This window comes from Lepisosteus platostomus, chromosome 5 (assembly GCF_059453375.1).
Source record: "Lepisosteus platostomus isolate fLepPlt1 chromosome 5, fLepPlt1.hap1, whole genome shotgun sequence".
NCBI lineage: Eukaryota > Metazoa > Chordata > Actinopteri > Semionotiformes > Lepisosteidae > Lepisosteus > Lepisosteus platostomus.
Genome location: NC_142615.1, coordinates 47,752,114 through 47,758,477, shown reverse-complemented (window position 1 = coordinate 47,758,477; position 6,364 = coordinate 47,752,114). Strand labels below are relative to the sequence as shown.

The 6,364-nt window shown below is 51.1% G+C and overlaps 3 non-coding genes and 5 pseudogenes across 3 annotated transcripts; 1 reads left to right on the top strand and 7 right to left on the bottom strand.

Moving 5' to 3' along the window:
* Positions 1–96: 96 nt before the first annotated feature.
* Positions 97–205, bottom strand: LOC148667987 (5S ribosomal RNA; annotated as a pseudogene).
* A 537-nt stretch (positions 206–742) lies between these two features.
* LOC148667986 (5S ribosomal RNA) lies at positions 743–861 on the bottom strand (annotated as a pseudogene).
* A 537-nt stretch (positions 862–1,398) lies between these two features.
* On the bottom strand, positions 1,399–1,517 carry LOC148667985 (5S ribosomal RNA; annotated as a pseudogene).
* A 536-nt stretch (positions 1,518–2,053) lies between these two features.
* LOC148667984 (5S ribosomal RNA) lies at positions 2,054–2,172 on the bottom strand. The gene has a single exon (XR_015938404.1). It is a non-coding gene; the product is annotated as a 5S ribosomal RNA (ribosomal RNA).
* A 537-nt stretch (positions 2,173–2,709) lies between these two features.
* On the bottom strand, positions 2,710–2,828 carry LOC148667983 (5S ribosomal RNA). The gene has a single exon (XR_015938403.1). It is a non-coding gene; the product is annotated as a 5S ribosomal RNA (ribosomal RNA).
* Positions 2,829–3,365: 537 nt separating this feature from the next.
* Positions 3,366–3,484, bottom strand: LOC148667982 (5S ribosomal RNA; annotated as a pseudogene).
* Positions 3,485–4,964: 1,480 nt separating this feature from the next.
* LOC148667981 (U1 spliceosomal RNA) lies at positions 4,965–5,129 on the top strand. The gene has a single exon (XR_015937656.1). It is a non-coding gene; the product is annotated as a U1 spliceosomal RNA (small nuclear RNA).
* Positions 5,130–5,728: 599 nt separating this feature from the next.
* LOC148667980 (5S ribosomal RNA) lies at positions 5,729–5,847 on the bottom strand (annotated as a pseudogene).
* Between the last annotated feature and the right edge of the window lie 517 nt (positions 5,848–6,364).

Below are 6,364 nucleotides of genomic sequence, written 5' to 3'. Positions count from 1 at the left end.
CCAAAGCTGACAAATAAACAGACGGACAAGCCGCACTGCACGTGTGAACAGGGGAATGAGCGAGCGAGCGGGGATAGGGCGCCTCCTGCGCTTAAAAGCTTACAGCACCTGGTATTCCCAGGCGGTCTCCCATCCAAGTACTAACCAGGCCCATCCCTGTTTAGCTTCCGAGATCAGACGTGCTCAAGGGGGTGTGGCCGTAAGCGAGACCAAAGCTCGCTGGCACCCTTCTTATTGAGAGGACAGCTCCGTCACCTCTTTTACGACGCTGCTTTTTTTCCCTTGCGTTTTTCTCTTCTTCCCACGTTCTCTCTCTTCACTGCCTTCGTCCCCGCTCTATTTCACTTCAGCCTTTCACTCTTGCTTCCTTCCAATGAGGACGGAGCTGCGGGAGAAAGGGCGCTATAGAGGATCGCTGTGGAGAGCTGCTGCTGTGCTTTGACATCTGAGCTCTGTGGAAAACGATCTCAATACAATTCTGAAAAACGCGACTCTCCGAACGCCAGCCGAACAAGTCTCCACAGCCGAAGCGCTGTGTCTCTTTTCAGCTGGCGATAAACCTTTCCTCGATCCTTTGCGGACTTGTAAAACTGTTCCTGATCAGAATAAAAAACGCTCACGCTAATACACAAGCACCCGTGTCTCGCCAAAGCTGACAAATAAACAGACGGACAAGCCGCACTGCACGTGTGAACAGGGGAATGAGCGAGCGAGCGGGGATAGGGCGCCTCCTGCGCTTAAAAGCTTACAGCACCTGGTATTCCCAGGCGGTCTCCCATCCAAGTACTAACCAGGCCCATCCCTGTTTAGCTTCCGAGATCAGACGAGATCAGGCGTGCTCAAGTGGGTGTGGCCGTAAGCGAGAGCAAGGCTCGCTGGCACCCTTCTTATTGAGAGGACAGCTGCATCACCTCTTTTACGACGCTGCTTTTTTTCCCTTGCATTTTTCTCTTCTTCCCACGTTCTTTCTCTTCACCGCCTTCGTCCCCGCTCTATTTCACTTCAGCCTTTCACTCTTGCTTCCTTCCAATGAGGACGGAGCAGCGGGAGAAAGGGCGCTATAGAGGATCGCTGTGGAGAGCTGCTGCTGTGCTTTGACATCTGAGCTCTGTGGAAAACGATCTCAATACAATTCTGAAAAACGCGACTCTCCGAACGCCAGCCGAACAAGTCTCCGCAGCCGAAGCGCTGTGTCTCTTTTCAGCTGGCGATAAACCTTTTCTCGATCCTTTGCGGACTTGTAAAACTGTTCCTGATCAGAATAAAAAACGCTCACGCTAATACACAAGTACCCGTGTCTCGCCAAAGCTGACAAATAAACAGACAGACAAGCCGCACTGCACGTGTGAACAGGGGAATGAGCGAACGAGCGGGGATAGGGCGCCTCCTGCGCTTAAAAGCTTACAGCACCTGGTATTCCCAGGCGGTCTCCCATCCAAGTACTAACCAGGCCCATCCCTGTTTAGCTTCCGAGGTCAGACGAGATCAGGCGTGCTCAAGGAGATGTGGCCGTAAGCAAAAGCAAGACTCCCTGGCACCCTTCTTATTGAGAGGACAGCTCCGTCACCTCTTTTATGACGCTGTTTTTTTCCCTTGCGTTTTTCTCTTCTTCCCACGTTCTCTCTCTTCACTGCCTTCGTCCCCGCTCTATTTCACTTCAGCCTTTCACTCTTGCTTCCTTCCAATGAGGACGGAGCTGCGGGAGAAAGGGCGCTATAGAGGATCGCTGTGGAGAGCTGCTGCTGTGCTTTGACATCTGAGCTCTGTGGAAAACGATCTCAATACAATTCTGAAAAACGCGACTCTCCGAACGCCAGCCGAACAAGTCTCCGCAGCCGAAGCGCTGTGTCTCTTTTCAGCTGGCAATAAACCTTTCCTCGATCCTTTGCGGACTTGTAAAACTGTTCCTGATCAGAATAAAAAACGCTCACGCTAATACACAAGCACCCGTGTCTCGCCAAAGCTGACAAATAAACAGACGGACAAGCCGCACTGCACGTGTGAACAGGGGAATGAGCGAGCGAGCGGGGATAGGGCGCCTCCTGCGCTTAAAAGCTTACAGCACCTGGTATTCCCAGGCGGTCTCCCATCCAAGTACTAACCAGGCCCATCCTTGTTTAGCTTCCGAGATCAGACGAGATCAGGCGTGCTCAAGGGGGTGAGGCCGTAAGCGAGAGCAAGGCTCGCTGGCACCCTTCTTATTGAGAGGACAGCTCCGTCACCTCTTTTACGACGCTGCTTTTTTTCCCTTGCGTTTTTCTCTTCTTCCCACGTTCTCTCTCTTCACTGCCTTCGTCCCCGCTCTATTTCACTTCAGCCTTTCACTCTTGCTTCCTTCCAATGAGGACGGAGCTGCGGGAGAAAGGGCGCTATAGAGGATCGCTGTGGAGAGCTGCTGCTGTGCTTTGACATCTGAGCTCTGTGGAAAACGATCTCAATACAATTCTGAAAAACGCGACTCTCCGAACGCCAGCCGAACAAGTCTCCGCAGCCGAAGCGCTGTGTCTCTTTTCAGCTGGCAATAAACCTTTCCTCGATCCTTTGCGGACTTGTAAAACTGTTCCTGATCAGAATAAAAAACGCTCACGCTAATACACAAGCACCCGTGTCTCGCCAAAGCTGACAAATAAACAGACGGACAAGCCGCACTGCACGTGTGAACAGGGGAATGAGCGAGCGAGCGGGGATAGGGCGCCTCCTGCGCTTAAAAGCTTACAGCACCTGGTATTCCCAGGCGGTCTCCCATCCAAGTACTAACCAGGCCCATCCTTGTTTAGCTTCCGAGATCAGACGAGATCAGGCGTGCTCAAGGGGGTGAGGCCGTAAGCAAGAGCAAGGCTCGCTGGCACCCTTCTTATTGAGAGGACAGCTCCGTCACCTCTTTTACGACGCTGCTTTTTTTCCCTTGCGTTTTTCTCTTCTTCCCACGTTCTCTCTCTTCACTGCCTTCGTCCCCGCTCTATTTCACTTCAGCCTTTCACTCTTGCTTCCTTCCAATGAGGACGGAGCTGCGGGAGAAAGGGCGCTATAGAGGATCGCTGTGGAGAGCTTCTGCTGTGCTTTGACATCTGAGCTCTGTGGAAAACGATCTCAATACAATTCTGAAAAACGCGACTCTCCGAACGCCAGCCGAACAAGTCTCCACAGCCGAAGCGCTGTGTCTCTTTTCAGCTGGCGATAAACCTTTCCTCGATCCTTTGCGGACTTGTTAAACTGTTCCTGATCAGAATAAAAAACGCTCACGCTAATACACAAGCACCCGTGTCTCGCCAAAGCTGACAAATAAACAGACGGACAAGCCGCACTGCACGTGTGAACAGGGGAATGAGCGAGCGAGCGGGGATAGGGCGCCTCCTGCGCTTAAAAGCTTACAGCACCTGGTATTCCCAGGCGGTCTCCCATCCAAGTACTAACCAGGCCCATTCCTGTTTAGCTTCCAAGATCAGACGAGATCAGGCGTGCTCAAGGGGGTGTGGCCGTAAGCGAGAGCAAGGCTCGCTGGCACCCTTCTTATTGAGAGGACAGCTCCGTCACCTCTTTTACGACGCTGCTTTTTTTCCCTTGCGTTTTTCTCTTCTTCCCACGTTCTCTCTCTTCCCTGCCTTCGTCCCCGCTCTATTTCACTTCAGCCTTTCACTCTTGCTTCCTTCCAATGAGGACGGAGCTGCGGGAGAAAGGGCGCTATAGAGGATCGCTGTGGAGAGCTGCTGCTGTGCTTTGACATCTGAGCTCTGTGGAAAACGATCTCAATACAATTCTGAAAAACGCGACTCTCCGAACGCCAGCCGAACAAGTCTCCACAGCCGAAGCGCTGTGTCTCTTTTCAGCTGGCGATAAACCTTTCCTCGATCTTTTGCGGACTTGTAAAACTGTTCCTGATCAGAATAAAAAACGCTCACGCTAATACACAAGCACCCGTGTCTCGCCAAAGCTGACAAATAAACAGACGGACAAGCCGCACTGCACGTGTGAACAGGGGAGTGAGCGAGCGAGCGGGGATAGGGCGCCTCCTGCGCTTAAAAGCTTTCTGAATTCTGAGTACGTACGGGATCCTCGGCCTTGCGCTTATAACAAAGTCCAAGTCCCTTTGCAGACAACAGCAGTTGTCACATGATTGTCTCTGAGGATGTGCGACAATGGCCAAGGAGAGCCCCGATCTGAGCTTGCGCTCACTGTTTGACCAAGACACAGGTGTGTGCTGATTGGTTGAGAGTTTGGCGGGCATTGGAGACCCACGTGGTATTACCACGCCCTGCGTGAGATATGAGTCACTTACTCTTGACACTTAGGAATGCAGTCCAGATGTCCATTTGGCACTCCCTAGACAGATAGGCGCCAATGGATGACCATTGATCATGATAGCCAGGCTTAGCTAAGTGCATCCCCATCTGGGAGCTGTCCCTTATCAAAAGAAAACATCTTAAATCAGCCTGCATGAATACTTTCTCTGTGGCTGCACCACAGAGATGGAAGGTGAGATGGGGCCTCATTTAGGACAGCATACCACCGCTTAATTCTGTCTTATTAACAAGCATTGCCACTACAACGGCATCTCTCCTGTCAAACTTCCTCCTGACGTGTTTGACAGGATCTGGGCCGTGGTGAACAGTGGGAAAGACGCCCTGTGGAGAGTGAGGAACATGGGGCTGTTCAAAGGCATCGAGGTCCCAGTCAAGGCAGCAGGTAGCCTGGCCCTGTTCATCACCCAAGAGAACTATTACCTCAGAGATCTGTGGAGAGGGAGGAGGGAGGAAGCAGAAAATCTGTGGGAAATAGAGAGCATAGGTCAATATCTCAAGAAACTGTGAAAAACATTATCATGTTTAAGTAAAGAATGTGATTTACACCAGAAAAAAAAATTGTTGCTATGTAACTGGTACCGTGTCAAAATGTAATGAGATGTGATCATATATACTGTTTTAAGTATGTATATTAATGTAAAGCTTTCTAATTTGTGATGTCCTGTATTTTTTTGTGAAAAGAAAATAAAGTTCTTAAAAAATCGATTCACCCAGGGCGAGGCTCGGCCATTGCACTCCGGCTGTGCTGACCCCTGCGAATTCCCCAAATGTGGGAATCTCGACTGCATTATTTCTGGTAGTGGGGGACTGCGTTCGCGCTCTCCCCTGATGTGCTTGGTCCAATATCGGATACGGAAGAGCTATGACACCACGTGCTGCGATAGGATCCCAGTTCGAAAGCCACTGCTGGTTCCCAGTTTCTTTTAGTTAGAGGTCCGGAGAAGCATTTCAAGCTGGTTACACTACTCCTTCCGGACATTCATTCCCTTTTCAAAGTCAGTCGTTTTGCTGTAGTCTGCATTATTAAGGCCAATTTATTTGGTCATGGGGGCCTCGGTACTGTATGCTAATTCTCAAGACAGTTTCACCCGTTTTCTGATTGCTAGGTTCTGTACCAGTGCAGACATGTCAAACAGTGAATGGCTGTACCTCTATTGTATCCCTGCTCAATGAATGAAATCAGTAATAAATGAATATATGTATAGTTACACGAAAAACAAGTGGTTTATCGACTCATCTTCATTTGCAGATTTAGAGGCAGCTTCGATATTCGTTTTACAAACGGGTTTTTTTTTATATGGGTCAAACACATGCCATAGCAACAAAACATCTCTAGAGATGAGGCTATAGATCACCTTTCCATCCTCCAGGTTTTCCTCCCAAAGCCTAAGGCACCAACGGTGACCCCTGCTGGCCGAGAGAGCAAAAGCTTGCAGCACCTGGTAATCCCAGACAGTCTCCCATCCAAGTACTAACCAGGCCCAACTCCGCTTAGCTTTCGAGATCAGACGAAATCAGGCACATTCAGGGTGGTGTGGCCGCAAGCGAAAGCCATGGCGCCTGACTCGCTACTTGAAGCTGTGTGTGGCTGGGGCTCTGTGCCCCCCGAGCGGGACTGAAGGATCGTTCGTGTGCAACTCTTTGGAAAGGAGCTTCTTTCCAAATCGCATTGCGTACCTGGATGTTGGCGAATGTGCTCCCTTGTGTTGGCTTGTCCCGCACTGGAGGAGAACAAACAAACTGCAAGGAGGAGCACAAGGCAAGTCTTCACAAGACAAAAACCTCCAGTGCACAGCACTCTGAAAACATTTCTGGGCTGTCGCGTGTTTATTTCAGCACATAAAGCGCAACAGTCCAACACGTCGGCCGGGCGCGCGGTGCCTCCGCCCTCTTGTGGCCTTGCGGCGTCAGAGCAAGAGGCTCCTTCTCGCTGCCTTTCCGCTGTGTTGCAGAGCCCCGAGAGGGAACCTGGAGCGCACACTTTGTGGGGGGCGGGGGACCGCGTTCGCGCTCTGCCCCCGGTCTCTTGCTCGAGTACTAAATCTCACGGCGCCAGCAAGCGG